The sequence below is a fragment of the Lissotriton vulgaris genome, chromosome 12 (genome assembly GCF_964263255.1).
Source record: "Lissotriton vulgaris chromosome 12, aLisVul1.2, whole genome shotgun sequence".
Classification (NCBI taxonomy): Eukaryota; Metazoa; Chordata; class Amphibia; order Caudata; family Salamandridae; genus Lissotriton; species Lissotriton vulgaris.
The window spans coordinates 447,131,969-447,149,630 of NC_141700.1; the positions used below are offsets into that span (position 1 = coordinate 447,131,969).

The 17,662-nt window shown below is 29.7% G+C and overlaps 13 non-coding genes across 13 annotated transcripts; all 13 read right to left on the reverse strand.

Annotated features, from left to right (window-relative positions):
* Positions 1–160: 160 nt before the first annotated feature.
* TRNAT-CGU (transfer RNA threonine (anticodon CGU)) lies at positions 161–233 on the reverse strand. The gene has a single exon. It is a non-coding gene; the product is annotated as a tRNA-Thr (tRNA).
* A 945-nt stretch (positions 234–1,178) lies between these two features.
* Positions 1,179–1,251, reverse strand: TRNAT-CGU (transfer RNA threonine (anticodon CGU)). Its single transcript has one exon. It is a non-coding gene; the product is annotated as a tRNA-Thr (tRNA).
* A 1,964-nt stretch (positions 1,252–3,215) lies between these two features.
* TRNAT-CGU (transfer RNA threonine (anticodon CGU)) lies at positions 3,216–3,288 on the reverse strand. The gene has a single exon. It is a non-coding gene; the product is annotated as a tRNA-Thr (tRNA).
* Positions 3,289–5,255: 1,967 nt separating this feature from the next.
* Positions 5,256–5,328, reverse strand: TRNAT-CGU (transfer RNA threonine (anticodon CGU)). The gene has a single exon. It is a non-coding gene; the product is annotated as a tRNA-Thr (tRNA).
* A 2,985-nt stretch (positions 5,329–8,313) lies between these two features.
* TRNAM-CAU (transfer RNA methionine (anticodon CAU)) lies at positions 8,314–8,386 on the reverse strand. The gene has a single exon. It is a non-coding gene; the product is annotated as a tRNA-Met (tRNA).
* A 943-nt stretch (positions 8,387–9,329) lies between these two features.
* TRNAT-CGU (transfer RNA threonine (anticodon CGU)) lies at positions 9,330–9,402 on the reverse strand. The gene has a single exon. It is a non-coding gene; the product is annotated as a tRNA-Thr (tRNA).
* Positions 9,403–9,840: 438 nt separating this feature from the next.
* On the reverse strand, positions 9,841–9,914 carry TRNAT-AGU (transfer RNA threonine (anticodon AGU)). Its single transcript has one exon. It is a non-coding gene; the product is annotated as a tRNA-Thr (tRNA).
* Positions 9,915–11,369: 1,455 nt separating this feature from the next.
* Positions 11,370–11,442, reverse strand: TRNAT-CGU (transfer RNA threonine (anticodon CGU)). Its single transcript has one exon. It is a non-coding gene; the product is annotated as a tRNA-Thr (tRNA).
* A 945-nt stretch (positions 11,443–12,387) lies between these two features.
* On the reverse strand, positions 12,388–12,461 carry TRNAT-AGU (transfer RNA threonine (anticodon AGU)). The gene has a single exon. It is a non-coding gene; the product is annotated as a tRNA-Thr (tRNA).
* Positions 12,462–12,895: 434 nt separating this feature from the next.
* TRNAT-CGU (transfer RNA threonine (anticodon CGU)) lies at positions 12,896–12,968 on the reverse strand. The gene has a single exon. It is a non-coding gene; the product is annotated as a tRNA-Thr (tRNA).
* A 944-nt stretch (positions 12,969–13,912) lies between these two features.
* On the reverse strand, positions 13,913–13,985 carry TRNAT-CGU (transfer RNA threonine (anticodon CGU)). The gene has a single exon. It is a non-coding gene; the product is annotated as a tRNA-Thr (tRNA).
* A 947-nt stretch (positions 13,986–14,932) lies between these two features.
* Positions 14,933–15,005, reverse strand: TRNAT-CGU (transfer RNA threonine (anticodon CGU)). The gene has a single exon. It is a non-coding gene; the product is annotated as a tRNA-Thr (tRNA).
* Positions 15,006–15,951: 946 nt separating this feature from the next.
* Positions 15,952–16,024, reverse strand: TRNAT-CGU (transfer RNA threonine (anticodon CGU)). The gene has a single exon. It is a non-coding gene; the product is annotated as a tRNA-Thr (tRNA).
* Between the last annotated feature and the right edge of the window lie 1,638 nt (positions 16,025–17,662).

Genomic DNA, 17,662 nt, shown 5'->3' on the forward strand with positions numbered 1-17,662 from the left:
TTCAGTCAATGCATTCCTACAAAAATCTTCACAATACCAAGCATTTTATTTAATTTTTAAGATAACTTATTCTAAAGTTCATAGAACCAGATGTTTATTCTTAAATTGTATTCAACACTTGTTTGATGAAAATTATTCGGAAAGCATGGAGAAAACAGTTAGGTGCTGCTGAGAATTGAACTCAGGATTTCCTGGTTACGAGACAGGCGCTTTAACCACTAAGCCACAGCACCAACGTTAATAGTAAAAAATGCATAAATAATTTATTGTTGATGATGAAAATGTGTTTTCTGCTATAAATTCTTCTTTATATGTATTGTAATCTTAAACACGAAAAGATACTCAATCACTAGCGAAGGATTAATATGTTTTAATAAACAGGTACTCTTATAAAACCCAATTTCATTTCTTGAATTCTTTACAATTTTATTCATGAAGGTATTAATATTGCTCAAATCTAGGTAGAAATTTCATCTAGTCTTTCTCATAGATATGTATTTTTTTTTATTTTGCAATAACAGTATTCATTCTATAATCTTGAAAATACTTGGGTTTTTATAAGGTTTAAGATGATCTTTTCAACACTAAGATGAATCAGACTTTTATATTTTAATTGTATCGGAATAAGACCTAATGAAAATGATTTGTTATATAACAATGAGAAAAGCAAGGCACTGCTGAGAGTTGAACGCAGGATCTCCTGTTTACTAGACAGGCGCTTTAACTAGCTAATCCACAGCACCCAGTTGATTGTTAGTTTTGAAACACTTTTCTTTATGGTGTTCAAGAGAATATTGCTTTTTCACTTTCATATTCTTTTCTAAGTTCACACACTTCTCTACTCAAACACTTAAGATGAATGAAGACTCTTCATTTATTCAAAAACACCTCTCTAATTTGAAGTTTACCCTATTTATATCATTTTAAACTATACCTTGCTGAAGAATGGATTAGTTGAATTCAACAATAGAGTGATCATTCACCTCTATCTTGTTCTTTGTCATTTTCTTTTCCCTATTTCAGTCAATGCATTCCTACAAAAATCTTCACAATACCAATCATTTTATTTAATTGTTAAGATAACTTATTCTAAAGTTCATAGAACCAGATGTTTATTCTTAAATTGTATTCAACATGTGTTTGATGAAAATTATTCGGAAAGCATGGAGAAAACAGTTAGGTGCTGCTGAGATTTGAACTCAGGATTTCCTGTTTACGAGACAGGTGCTTTAACCACTAAGCCACAGCACCAACGTTAATAGTAAAAAATGCATAAATAATTTATTGTTGATGATGAAAATGTGTTTTCTGCTATAAATTCTTCTTTATATGTATTGTAATCTTAAACACGAAAAGATACTCAATCACTACGCAAGGATTAATATGTTTTAATAAACAGGTACTCTTATAAAACCCAATTTCATTTCTTGAATTCTTTACAATTTTATTCATGAAGGCATTAATATTGCTCAAATCTAGGTAGAAATTTCATCTACGTCTTTCTCATAGATATGTATTTTTTTCATTTTGCAATAACAGTAATCATTCTATAATCCTGAAAATACTTGGGTTTTTATAAGGTTTAAGATGATCTGTTCAACAGTAAGATGAATCAGACTTTTATATTTTAATTGTATCGGAATAAGACCAAATGAAAATGATTTGTTAAATAACAATGAGAAAAGCAAGACACTGCTGAGAGTTGAACTCAGGATCTTCTGTTTACTAGACAGGTGCTTTAACGAGCTAAGCCACAGCACCCACTTGATTCTTAATTTTGAAAAATTTTCTTTATGTTGTTCAAGAGAATATTGCTTTTTCACTTTCATATTCTTTTCTAAGTTCACACACTTCTCTACTCAAACACTTAAGATGAATGAAGACTCTTCACTTATTCAAAAACACCTCTCTAATTTGAAGTTTACCCTATTCATATCAATTTAAAATATACCTTGCTAAAGAATGGATTAGTTGAATTCAACGATAGGGTGATCATTCACCTCTATCTTGTTCTTTGACATTTTCTTTTCCCTATTTCAGTCAATGCATTCCTACAAAAATCTTCACAATACCAAGCATTTTATTTAATTTTTAAGATAACTTATTCTAAAGTTCATAGAACCAGATGTTTATTCTTAAATTGTATTCAACACTTGTTTGATGAAAATTATTCGGAAAGCATGGAGAAAACAGTTAGGTGCTGCTGAGAATTGAACTCAGTATTTCCTGGTTACGAGACAGGCGCTTTAAACACTAAGCCACAGCACCAACGGTAATAGTAAAAAAATGCATAAATCATTTATTGTTGATGATGAAAATGTGTTTTCTGCTATAAATTCTTCTTTATATGTATTGTAATCTTAAACACGAAAAAATACTCAATCACTACGCAAGGATTAATATGTTTTAATAAACAGGTACTCTTATAAAACTCAATTTCATTTCTTGAATTCTTTACATTTTTTTTTCATAAAGGTATTACTATTGCTCCAATCTAGGTAGAAATTTCATCTACGTCTTTCTCATAGATATGTATTTTTTTCATTTTGCAATAACAGTATTCATTCTATAATCTTGAAAATACTTGGGTTTTTATAAGGTTTAAGATGATCTTTTCAACACTAAGATGAATCAGACTTTTATATTTTAATTGTATCGGAATAAGACCTAATGAAAATGATTTGTTATATAACAATGAGAAAAGCAAGGCACTGCTGAGAGTTGAACTCAGGATCTCCTGTTTACTAGACAGGCGCTTTAACCAGCTAATCCACAGCACCCAGTTGATTGTTAGTTTTGAAACACTTTTCTTTATGGTGTTCAAGAGAATATTGCTTTTTCACTTTCATATTCTTTTCTAAGTTCACACACTTCTCTACTCAAACACTTAAGATGAATGAAGACTCTTCATTTATTCAAAAACACCTCTCTAATTTGAAGTTTACCCTATGCATATCATTTTAAACTATACCTTGCTGAAGAATGGATTAGTTGAATTCAACAATAGAGTGATCATTCACCTCTATCTTGTTCTTTGTCATTTTCTTTTCCCTATTTCAGTCAATGCATTCCTACAAAAATCTTCACAATACCAATCATTTTATTTAATTGTTAAGATAACTTATTCTAAAGTTCATAGAACCAGATGTTTATTCTTAAATTGTATTCAACACTTGTTTGATGAAAATTATTTGGAAAGCATGGAGAAAACAATTAGGTGCTGCTGAGATTTGAACTCAGGATTTCCTGTTTACGAGACAGGAGCTTTAACCACTAAGCCACAGCACCAACGGTAATAGTAAAAAAATGCATCAATAATTTATTGTTGATGATGCAAATGTGTTTTCTGCTATAAATTCTTCTTTATATGTATTGTAATCTTAAACACGAAAAGATAGTCAATCACTACGCAAGGATTAATATGTTTTAATAAACAGGTACTCTTATAAAACTCAATTTCATTTCTTGAATTCTTTACAATTTTTTTTCATAAAGGTATTACTATTGCTCCAATCTAGGTAGAAATTTCATCTACGTCTTTCTCATAGATATGTATTTTTTTCATTTTGCAAAAACAGTAATCATTCTATAATCTTGAAAATACTTGGGTTTTTATAAGGTTTAAGATGATCTGTTCAACAGTAAGATGAATCAGACTTTTATATTTTAATTGTATCGGAATAAGACCAAATGAAAATGATTTGTTAAAAACCAATGAGAAAAGCAAGACACTGCTGAGAGTTGAACTCAGGATCTCCTGTTTACTAGACAGGTGCTTTAACGAGCTAAGCTACAGCACCCACTTGATTCTTAATTTTGAAAAATTTTCTTTATGGTGTTCAAGAGAATATTGCTTTTTCAGTTTCATATTCTTTTCTAAGTTCACACACTTCTCTACTCAAACACTTAAGATGAATGAAGACTCTTCACTTATTCAAAAACACCTCTTTAATTTGAATTTTACCCTATTCATATCATTTTAAAATATACCTTGCTGAAGAATGGATTAGTTGAATTCAAAAATAGAGTGATCATTCACCTCTATCTTGTTCTTTGTCATTTTCTTTTCCCTATTTCAGTCAATGCATTCCTACAAAAATCTTCACAATACTAAGCATTTTATTTAATTTTTAAGATAACTTATTCTAAAGTTCATAGAACCAGATGTTTATTTTTAAATTGTATTCAACACTTGTTTGATGAAAATTATTTGGAAAGCATGGAGAAAACAATTAGGTTCTGCTGAGATTTGAACTCAGGATTTCATGTTTACGAGACAGGAGCTTTAACCACTAAGCCACAGCACCAACGGTAATAGTAAAAAAATGCATAAATCATTTATTGTTGATGATGAAAATGTGTTTTCTGCTATAAATTCTTCTTTATATGTATTGTAATCTTAAACATGAAAAGATACTCAATCACTACGCAAGGATTAATATGTTTTAATAAACAGGTACTCTTATAAAACTCAATTTGATTTCTTGAATTCTTTACAAGTTTTTTTTCATAAAGGTATTACTATTGCTCCAATCTAGGTAGAAATTTCATCTACGTCTTTCTCATAGATATGTATTTTTTTTCATTTTGCAATAACAGTAATCATTCTATAATCTTGAAAATACTTGGGTTTTTATAAGGTTTAAGATGATCTGTTCAACAGTAAGATGAATCAGACTTTTATATTTTAATTGTATCGAAATAAGACCAAATGAAAATGATTTGTTAAATGACAATGAGAAAAGCAAGACACTGCTGAGAGTTGAACTCAGGATCTCCTGTTTACTAGACAGGTGCTTTAACGAGCTAAGCCACAGCACCCACTTGATTCTTAATTTTGAAAAATTTTCTTTATGGTGTTCAAGAGAATATTGCTTTTTCACTTTCATATTCTTTTCTAAGTTCACACACTTCTCTACTCAAACACTTAAGATGAATGAAGACTCTTCACTTATTCAAAAACACCTCTCTAATTTGAAGTTTACCCTATTCATATCATTTTAAAATATACCTTGCTGAAGAATGGATTAGTTGAATTCAACAATAGAGTGATCATTCACCTCTATCTTGTTCTTTGTCATTTTCTTTTCTCTATTTCAGTCAATGCATTCCTACAAAAATCTTCACAATACCAATCATTTTATTTAATTTTTAAGATAACTTATTCTAAAGTTCATAGAACCAGATGTTTATTCTTAAATTGTATTCAACATGTGTTTGATGAAAATTATTCGGAAAGCATGGAGAAAACAGTTAGGTGCTGCTGAGATTTGAACTCAGGATTTCCTGTTTACGAGACAGGCGTTTTAACCACTAAGCCACAGCACCAACGTTAATAGTAAAAAATGCATAAATAATTTATTGTTGATGATGAAAATGTGTTTTCTGCTATAAATTCTTCTTTATATGTATTGTAATCTTAAACACGAAAAGATAGTCAATCACTACGCAAGGATTAATATGTTTTAATAAACAGGTACTCTTATAAAACTCAATTTCATTTCTTGAATTCTTTACAAATTTTTTTCATAAAGGTATTACTATTGCTCCAATCTAGGTAGAAATTTCATCTACGTCTTTCTCATAGATATGTATTTTTTTCATTTTGCAAAAACAGTAATCATTCTATAATCTTGAAAATACTTGGGTTTTTATAAGGTTTAAGATGATCTGTTCAACAGTAAGATGAATCAGACTTTTATATTTTAATTGTATCGCAATAAGACCAAATGAAAATGATTTGTTAAATAACAATGAGAAAAGCAAGACACTGCTGAGAGTTGAACTCAGGATCTCCTGTTTACTAGACAGGTGCTTTAACGAGCTAAGCTACAGCACCCACTTGATTCTTAATTTTGAAAAATTTTCTTTATGGTGTTCAAGAGAATATTGCTTTTTCAGTTTCATATTCTTTTCTAAGTTCACACACTTCTCTACTCAAACACTTAAGATGAATGAAGACTCTTCACTTATTCAAAAACACCTCTCTAATTTGAATTTTACCCTATTCATATCATTTTAAAATATACCTTGCTGAAGAATGGATTAGTTGAATTCAAAAATAGAGTGATCATTCACCTCTATCTTGTTCTTTGTCAGTTTCTTTTCCCTATTTCAGTCAATGCATTCCTACAAAAATCTTCACAATACTAAGCATTTTATTTAATTTTTAAGATAACTTATTCTAAAGTTCATAGAACCAGATGTTTATTCTTAAATTGTATTCAACACTTGTTTGATGAAAATTATTTGGAAAGCATGGAGAAAACAATTAGGTGCTGCTGAGATTTGAACTCAGGATTTCTTGTTTACGAGACAGGAGCTTTAACCACTAAGCCACAGCACCAACGGTAATAGTAAAAAAATGCATAAATCATTTATTGTTGATGATGAAAATGTGTTTTCTGCTATAAATTCTTCTTTATATGTATTGTAATCTTAAACACGAAAAGATACTCAATCACTACGCAAGGATTAATATGTTTTAATAAACAGGTACTCTTATAAAACTCAATTTGATTTCTTGAATTCTTTACAAGTTTTTTTACATAAAGGTATTACTATTGCTCCAATCTAGGTAGAAATTTCATCTACGTCTTTCACATAGATATGTATTTTTTTCATTTTGCAATAACAGTAATCATTCTATAATCTTGAAAATACTTGGGTTTTTATAAGGTTTAAGATGATCTGTTCAACAGTAAGATGAATCAGACTTTTATATTTTAATTGTATCGGAATAAGACCAAATGAAAATGATTTGTTAAATAACAATGAGAAAAGCAAGACACTGCTGAGAGTTGAACTCAGGATCTCCTGTTTACTAGACAGGTGCTTTAACGAGCTAAGCCACAGCACCCACTTGATTCTTAATTTTGAAACAATTTTCTTTATGGTGTTCAAGAGAATATTGCTTTTTCACTTTCATATTCTTTTCTAAGTTCACACACTTCTCTACTCAAACACAAGATGAATGAAGACTCTTCACTTATTCAAAAACACCTCTCTAATTTGAAGTTTACCCTATTCATATCATTTTAAAATATACCTTGCTAAAGAATGGATTAGTTGAATTCAACAATAGAGTGATCATTCACCTCTATCTTGTTCTTTGTAATTTTCTTTTCCCTATTTCAGTCAATGCATTCCTACAAAAATCTTCACAATACCAAGCATTTTATTTAATTTTTAAGATAACTTATTCTAAAGTTCATAGAACCAGATGTTTATTCTTAAATTGTATTCAACACTTGTTTGATGAAAATTATTCGGAAAGCATGGAGAAAACAGTTAGGTGCTGCTGAGATTTTAACTCAGGATTTCCTGTTTACGAGACAGTCGCTTTAACCACCAAGCCACAGCAACAACGTTAATAGTAAAAAATGCATAATTAATTTATTGTTGATGATGAAAATGTGTTTTCTGCTATAAATTCTTCTTTATATGTATTGTAATCTTAAACAGGAAAAGATACTCAATCACTACGCAAGGATTAATATGTTTTAATAAACAGGTACTCTTATAAAACCTAATTTCATTTCCTGAATTCTTTACAACTTTTTTTCATGAAGGTATTAATATTGCTCAAATCTAGGTAGAAATTTCATCTACGTCTTTCTCATAGATATGTCGTTTTTTTCATTTTGCAATAACAGTATTCATTCTATAATCTTGAAAATACTTGGGTTTTTATAAGGTTTAAGATGATCTGTTCAACAGTAAGATGAATCAGACTTTTAATATTTTAATTGTATCGGAATAAGACCTAATGAAAATGATTTGTTAAATAACAATGAGAAAAGCAAGATACTGCTGAGAGTTGACCTCAGGATCTCCTGTTTACTAGACAGGCGCTTTAACCAGCTAAGCCACAGCACCCACTTGATTCTTAGTTTTGAAACACTTTTCTTTATGGTGTTCAAGAGAATATTGCTTTTTCACTTTCATATTCTTTTCTAAGTTCACACACTTCTCTACTCAAACACTTAAGATGAATGAAGACTCTTCACTTATTCAAAAACACCTCTCTAATTTGAAGTTTACCCTATTCATATCATTTTAAAATATACCTTGCTGAAGGATGGATTAGTTGAATTCAACAATAGAGTGATCATTCACCTCTATCTTGTTCTTTGTCATTTTCTTTTCCCTATTTCAGTCAATGCATTCCTACAAAAATCTTCACAATACCAAGCATTTTATTTAATTTTTAAGATAACTTATTCTAAAGTTCATAGAACCAGATGTTTATTCTTAAATTGTATTCAACACTTGTTTGATGAAAATTATTCGGAAAGCATGGAGAAAACAGTTAGGTGCTGCTGAGATTTGAACTCAGGATTTCCTGTTTATGAGACAGGCGCTTTAACCACTAAGCCACAGCGCCAACTTTAACAGTAAAAAATGCATGAATAATTTATTGTTGATGATGAAAATGTGTTTCCTGCTATAAATTCTTCTTTATATGTATTGTAATCTTAAACATGAAAAGATACACAATCACTATGCAAGGATTAATATGTTTTAATAAACAGGTACTCTTATAAAACTCAATTTCATTTCTTGAATTCTATACAATTTTTTTCATAAAGGTATTACTATTGCTCCAATCTAGGTAGAAATTTCATCTACGTCTTTCTCATAGATATGTATTTTTTTCATTTTGCAATAACAGTAATCATTCTATAATCTTGAAAATACTTGGGTTTTTATAAGGTTTAAGATGATCTGTTCAACAGTAAGATGAATCAGACTTTTATATTTTAATTGTATCGGAATAAGACCAAATGAAAATGATTTGTTAAATAACAATGAGAAAAGCAAGACACTGCTGAGAGTTGAACTCAGGATCTCCTGTTTACTAGACAGGTGCTTTAACGAGCTAAGCCACAGCACCCACTTGATTCTTAATTTTGAAACAATTTTCTTTATGGTGTTCAAGAGAATATTGCTTTTTCACTTTCATATTCTTTTCTAAGTTCACACACTTCTCTACTCAATCACAAGATGAATGAAGACTCTTCACTTATTCAAAAACAACTCTCTAATTTGAAGTTGACCCTATTCATATCATTTTAAAATATACCTTGCTGAAGAATGGATTAGTTGAATTCAACAATAGAGTGATCATTCACCTCTATCTTGTTCTTTGACATTTTCTTTTCCCTTTTTCAGTCAATGCATTCCTACAAAAATCTTCACAATACCAAGCATTTTATTTAATTTTTAAGATAACTTATTCTAAAGTTCATAGAACCAGATGTTTATTCTTAAATGGTATTCAACACTTGTTTGATGACAATTATCCAGAAAGCATGGAGAAAACAGTTAGGTGCTGCTGAGAATTGAACTCAGGATTTCCTGGTTACGAGACAGGCGCTTTAACCACTAAGCCACAGCACCAACGTTAATAGTAAGAAATGCATAAATAATTTATTGTTGATGATGAAAATGTGTTTTCTGCTATAAATTCTTCTTTATATGTATTGTAATCTTAAACACGAAAAGATACTCAATCACTAGCGAAGGATTGATATGTTTTAATAAACAGGTACTCTTATAAAACCCAATTTCATTTCTTGAATTCTTTACAATTTTATTCATGAAGGTATTAATATTGCTCAAATCTAGGTAGAAATTTCATCTACGTTTTTCTCATAGATATGTATTTTTTTTTCATTTTGCAATAACAGTATTCATTCTATAATCTTGAAAATACTTGGGTTTTTATAAGGTTTAAGATGATCTTTTCAACAGTAAGATGAATCAGACTTTTATATTTTAATTGTATCGGAATAAGACCTAATGAAAATGATTTGTTATATAACAATGAGAAAAGCAAGGCGCTGCTGAGAGTTGAACTCAGGATCTCCTGTTTACTAGACAGGCGCTTTAACCAGCTAAGCCACAGCACCCAGTTGATTGTGAGTTTTGAAACACTTTTCTTTATGGTGTTCAAGAGAATATTGCTTTTTCAGTTTCATATTCTTTTCTAAGTTCACACACTTCTCTACTCAAACACTTAAGATGAATGAAGACTCTTCACTTCTTCAAAAACACCTCTCTAATTTGAATTTTACCCTATTCATATCATTTTAAAATATACCTTGCTGAAGAATGGATTAGTTGAATTCAAAAATAGAGTGATCATTCAGCTCTATCTTGTTCTTTGTCATTTTCTTTTCCCTATTTCAGTCAATGCATTCCTACAAAAATCTTCACAATACTAAGCATTTTATTTAATTTTTAAGATAACTTATTCTAAAGTTCATAGAACCAGATGTTTATTCTTAAATTGTATTCAACACTTGTTTGATGAAAATTATTTGGAAAGCATGGAGAAAACAATTAGGTTCTGCTAAGATTTGAACTCAGGATTTCATGTTTACGAGACAGGAGCTTTAACCACTAAGCCACAGCACCAACGGTAATAGTAAAAAAATGCATAAATCATTTATTGTTGATGATGAAAATGTGTTTTCTGCTATAAATTCTTCTTTATATGTATTGTAATCTTAAACACGAAAAGATACTCAATCACTACGCAAGGATTAATATGTTTTAATAAACAGGTACTCTTATAAAACTCAATTTGATTTCTTGAATTCTTTACAAGTTTTTTTTCATAAAGGTATTACTATTGCTCCAATCTAGGTAGAAATTTCATCTACGTCTTTCTCATAGATATGTATTTTTTTCATTTTGCAATAACAGTAATCATTCTATAATCTTGAAAATACTTGGGTTTTTATAAGGTTTAAGATGATCTGTTCAACAGTAAGATGAATCAGACTTTTATATTTTAATTGTATCGGAATAAGACCAAATGAAAATGATTTGTTAAATGACAATGAGAAAAGCAAGACACTGCTGAGAGTTGAACTCAGGATCGCCTGTTTACTAGACAGGTGCTTTAACGAGCTAAGCCACAGCACCCACTTGATTCTTAATTTTGAAAAATTTTCTTTATGGTGTTCAAGAGAATATTGCTTTTTCACTTTCATATTCTTTTCTAAGTTCACACACTTCTCTACTCAAACACTTAAGATGAATGAAGACTCTTCACTTATTCAAAAACACCTCTCTAATTTGAAGTTTACCCTATTCATATCATTTTAAAATATACCTTGCTGAAGAATGGATTAGTTGAATTCAACAATAGAGTGATCATTCACCTCTATCTTGTTCTTTGTCATTTTCTTTTCTCTATTTCAGTCAATGCATTCCTACAAAAATCTTCACAATACCAATCATTTTATTTAATTTTTAAGATGACTTATTCTAAAGTTCATAGAACCAGATGTTTATTCTTAAATTGTATTCAACATGTGTTTGATGAAAATTATTCGGAAAGCATGGAGAAAACAGTTAGGTGCTGCTGAGATTTGAACTCAGGATTTCCTGTTTACGAGACAGGCGTTTTAACCACTAAGCCACAGCACCAACGTTAATAGTAAAAAATGCATAAATAATTTATTGTTGATGATGAAAATGTGTTTTCTGCTATAAATTCTTCTTTATATGTATTGTAATCTTAAACACGAAAAGATAGTCAATCACTACGCAAGGATTAATATGTTTTAATAAACAGGTACTCTTATAAAACTCAATTTCATTTCTTGAATTCTTTACAATTTTTTTTCATAAAGGTATTACTATTGCTCCAATCTAGGTAGAAATTTCATCTACGTCTTTCTCATAGATATGTATTTTTTTCATTTTGCAAAAACAGTAATCATTCTATAATCTCGAAAATACTTGGGTTTTTATAAGGTTTAAGATGATCTGTTCAACAGTAAGATGAATCAGACTTTTATATTTTAATTGTATCGCAATAAGACCAAATGAAAATGATTTGTTAAATAACAATGAGAAAAGCAAGACACTGCTGAGAGTTGAACTCAGGATCTCCTGTTTACTAGACAGGTGCTTTAACGAGCTAAGCTACAGCACCCACTTGATTCTTAATTTTGAAAAATTTTCTTTATGGTGTTCAAGAGAATATTGCTTTTTCAGTTTCATATTCTTTTCTAAGATCACACACTTCTCTACTCAAACACTTAAGATGAATGAAGACTCTTCACTTATTCAAAAACACCTCTCTAATTTGAATTTTACCCTATTCATATCATTTTAAAATATACCTTGCTGAAGAATGGATTAGTTGAATTCAAAAATAGAGTGATCATTCACCTCTATCTTGTTCTTTGTCAGTTTCTTTTCCCTATTTCAGTCAATGCATTCCTACAAAAATCTTCACAATACTAAGCATTTTATTTAATTTTTAAGATAACTTATTCTAAAGTTCATAGAACCAGATGTTTATTCTTAAATTGTATTCAACACTTGTTTGATGAAAATTATTTGGAAAGCATGGAGAAAACAATTAGGTGCTGCTGAGATTTGAACTCAGGATCTCCTGTTTACTAGACAGGTGCTTTAACGAGCTAAGCCACAGCACCCACTTGATTCTTAATTTTGAAAAATTTTCTTTATGGTGTTCAAGAGAATATTGCTTTTTCACTTTCATATTCTTTTCTAAGTTCACACACTTCTCTACTCAAACACTTAAGATGAATGAAGACTCTTCACTTATTCAAAAACACCTCTCTAATTTGAAGTTTACCCTATTCATATCATTTTAAAATATACCTTGCTGAAGAATGGATTAGTTGAATTCAACAATAGAGTGATCATTCACCTCTATCTTGTTCTTTGTCATTTTCTTTTCTCTATTTCAGTCAATGCATTCCTACAAAAATCTTCACAATACCAATCATTTTATTTAATTTTTAAGATGACTTATTCTAAAGTTCATAGAACCAGATGTTTATTCTTAAATTGTATTCAACATGTGTTTGATGAAAATTATTCGGAAAGCATGGAGAAAACAGTTAGGTGCTGCTGAGATTTGAACTCAGGATTTCCTGTTTACGAGACAGGCGTTTTAACCACTAAGCCACAGCACCAACGTTAATAGTAAAAAATGCATAAATAATTTATTGTTGATGATGAAAATGTGTTTTCTGCTATAAATTCTTCTTTATATGTATTGTAATCTTAAACACGAAAAGATAGTCAATCACTACGCAAGGATTAATATGTTTTAATAAACAGGTACTCTTATAAAACTCAATTTCATTTCTTGAATTCTTTACAATTTTTTTTCATAAAGGTATTACTATTGCTCCAATCTAGGTAGAAATTTCATCTACGTCTTTCTCATAGATATGTATTTTTTTCATTTTGCAAAAACAGTAATCATTCTATAATCTCGAAAATACTTGGGTTTTTATAAGGTTTAAGATGATCTGTTCAACAGTAAGATGAATCAGACTTTTATATTTTAATTGTATCGCAATAAGACCAAATGAAAATGATTTGTTAAATAACAATGAGAAAAGCAAGACACTGCTGAGAGTTGAACTCAGGATCTCCTGTTTACTAGACAGGTGCTTTAACGAGCTAAGCCACAGCACCCACTTGATTCTTAATTTTGAAACAATTTTCTTTATGGTGTTCAAGAGAATATTGCTTTTTCACTTTCATATTCTTTTCTAAGTTCACACACTTCTCTACTCAATCACAAGATGAATGAAGACTCTTCACTTATTCAAAAACACCTCTCTAATTTGAATTTTACCCTATTCATATCATTTTAAAATATACCTTGCTGAAGAATGGATTAGTTGAATTCAAAAATAGAGTGATCATTCACCTCTATCTTGTTCTTTGTCAGTTTCTTTTCCCTATTTCAGTCAATGCATTCCTACAAAAATCTTCACAATACTAAGCATTTTATTTAATTTTTAAGATAACTTATTCTAAAGTTCATAGAACCAGATGTTTATTCTTAAATTGTATTCAACACTTGTTTGATGAAAATTATTTGGAAAGCATGGAGAAAACAATTAGGTGCTGCTGAGATTTGAACTCAGGATTTCATGTTTACGAGACAGGAGCTTTAACCACTAAGCCACAGCACCAACGGTAATAGTAAAAAAATGCATAAATCATTTATTGTTGATGATGAAAATGTGTTTTCTGCTATAAATTCTTCTTTATATGTATTGTAATCTTAAACACGAAAAGATACTCAATCACTACACAAGGATTAATATGTTTTAATAAACAGGTACTCTTATAAAACTCAATTTGATTTCTTGAATTCTTTACAAGTTTTTTTTCATAAAGGTATTACTATTGCTCCAATCTAGGTAGAAATTTCATCTACGTCTTTCTCATAGATATGTATTTTTTTCATTTTGCAATAACAGTAATCATTCTATAATCTTGAAAATACTTGGGTTTTTATAAGGTTTAAGATGATCTGTTCAACAGTAAGATGAATCAGACTTTTATATTTTAATTGTATCGGAATAAGACCAAATGAAAATGATTTGTTAAATGACAATGAGAAAAGCAAGACACTGCTGAGAGTTGAACTCAGGATCTCCTGTTTACTAGACAGGTGCTTTAACGAGCTAAGCCACAGCACCCACTTGATTCTTAATTTTGAAAAATTTTCTTTATGGTGTTCAAGAGAATATTGCTTTTTCACTTTCATATTCTTTTCTAAGTTCACACACTTCTCTACTCAAACACTTAAGATGAATGAAGACTCTTCACTTATTCAAAAACACCTCTCTAATTTGAAGTTTACCCTATTCATATCATTTTAAAATATACCTTGCTGAAGAATGGATTAGTTGAATTCAACAATAGAGTGATCATTCACCTCTATCTTGTTCTTTGTCATTTTCTTTTCTCTATTTCAGTCAATGCATTCCTACAAAAATCTTCACAATACCAATCATTTTATTTAATTTTTAAGATAACTTATTCTAAAGTTCATAGAACCAGATGTTTATTCTTAAATTGTATTCAACATGTGTTTGATGAAAATTATTCGGAAAGCATGGAGAAAACAGTTAGGTGCTGCTGAGATTTGAACTCAGGATTTCCTGTTTACGAGACAGGCGTTTTAACCACTAAGCCACAGCACCAACGTAAATAGTAAAAAATGCATAAATAATTTATTGTTGATGAGGAAAATGTGTTTTCTGCTATAAATTCTTCTTTATATGTATTGTAATCTTAAACACGAAAAGATACTCAATCACTACGCAATGATTAATATGTTTTAATAAACAGGTACTCTTATAAAACTCAATTTGATTTCTTGAATTCTTTACACGTTTTTTTACATAAAGGTATTACTATTGCTCCAATCTAGGTAGAAATTTCATCTACGTCTTTCTCATAGATATGTATTTTTTTCATTTTGCAATAACAGTAATCATTCTATAATCTTGAAAATACTTGGGTTTTTATAAGGTTTGAGATGATCTGTTCAACAGTAAGATGAATCAGACTTTTATATTTTAATTGTATCGGAATAAGACCAAATGAAAATGATTTGTTAAATGACAATGAGAAAAGCAAGACACTGCTGAGAGTTGAACTCAGGATCTCCTGTTTACTAGACAGGTGCTTTAACGAGCTAAGCCACAGCACCCACTTGATTCTTAATTTTGAAAAATTTGCTTTATGGTGTTCAAGAGAATATTGCTTTTTCACTTTCATATTCTTTTCTAAGTTCACACACTTCTCTACTCAAACACTTAAGATGAATGAAGACTCTTCACTTATTCAAAAACACCTCTCTAATTTGAAGTTTACCCTATTCATATCATTTTAAAATATACCTTGCTGAAGAATGGATTAGTTGAATTCAACAATAGAGTGATCATTCACCTCTATCTTGTTCTTTGTCATTTTCTTTTCTCTATTTCAGTCAATGCATTCCTACAAAAATCTTCACAATACCAATCATTTTATTTAATTTTTAAGATAACTTATTCTAAAGTTCATAGAACCAGATGTTTATTCTTAAATTGTATTCAACATGTGTTTGATGAAAATTATTCGGAAAGCATGGAGAAAACAGTTAGGTGCTGCTGAGATTTGAACTCAGGATTTCCTGTTTACGAGACAGGAGCTTTAACCACTAAGCCACAGCACCAACGGTAATAGTAAAAAAATGCATCAATAATTTATTGTTGATGATGCAAATGTGTTTTCTGCTATAAATTCTTCTTTATATGTATTGTAATCTTAAACACGAAAAGATAGTCAATCACTACGCAAGGATTAATATGTTTTAATAAACAGGTACTCTTATAAAACTCAATTTCATTTCTTGAATTCTTTACAATTTTTTTTCATAAAGGTATTACTATTGCTCCAATCTAGGTAGAAATTTCATCTACGTCTTTCTCATAGATATGTATTTTTTTCATTTTGCAAAAACAGTAATCATTCTATAATCTTGAAAATACTTGGGTTTTTATAAGGTTTAAGATGATCTGTTCAACAGTAAGATGAATCAGACTTTTATATTTTAATTGTATCGGAATAAGACCAAATGAAAATGATTTGTTAAAAACCAATGAGAAAAGCAAGACACTGCTGAGAGTTGAACTCAGGATCTCCTGTTTACTAGACAGGTGCTTTAACGAGCTAAGCTACAGCACCCACTTGATTCTTAATTTTGAAAAATTTTCTTTATGGTGTTCAAGAGAATATTGCTTTTTCTGTTTCATATTCTTTTCTAAGTTCACACACTTCTCTACTCAAACACTTAAGATGAATGAAGACTCTTCACTTATTCAAAAACACCTCTTTAATTTGAATTTTACCCTATTCATATCATTTTAAAATATACCTTGCTGAAGAATGGATTAGTTGAATTCAAAAATAGAGTGATCATTCACCTCTATCTTGTTCTTTGTCATTTTCTTTTCCCTATTTCAGTCAATGCATTCCTACAAAAATCTTCACAATACTAAGCATTTTATTTAATTTTTAAGATAACTTATTCTAAAGTTCATAGAACCAGATGTTTATTTTTAAATTGTATTCAACACTTGTTTGATGAAAATTATTTGGAAAGCATGGAGAAAACAATTAGGTTCTGCTGAGATTTGAACTCAGGATTTCATGTTTACGAGACAGGAGCTTTAACCACTAAGCCACAGCACCAACGGTAATAGTAAAAAAATGCATAAATCATTTATTGTTGATGATGAAAATGTGTTTTCTGCTATAAATTCTTCTTTATATGTATTGTAATCTTAAACATGAAAAGATACTCAATCACTACGCAAGGATTAATATGTTTTAATAAACAGGTACTCTTATAAAACTCAATTTGATTTCTTGAATTCTTTACAAGTTTTTTTTCATAAAGGTATTACTATTGCTCCAATCTAGGTAGAAATTTCATCTACGTCTTTCTCATAGATATGTATTTTTTTTCATTTTGCAATAACAGTAATCATTCTATAATCTTGAAAATACTTGGGTTTTTATAAGGTTTAAGATGATCTGTTCAACAGTAAGATGAATCAGACTTTTATATTTTAATTGTATCGAAATAAGACCAAATGAAAATGATTTGTTAAATGACAATGAGAAAAGCAAGACACTGCTGAGAGTTGAACTCAGGATCTCCTGTTTACTAGACAGGTGCTTTAACGAGCTAAGCCACAGCACCCACTTGATTCTTAATTTTGAAAAATTTTCTTTATGGTGTTCAAGAGAATATTGCTTTTTCACTTTCATATTCTTTTCTAAGTTCACACACTTCTCTACTCAAACA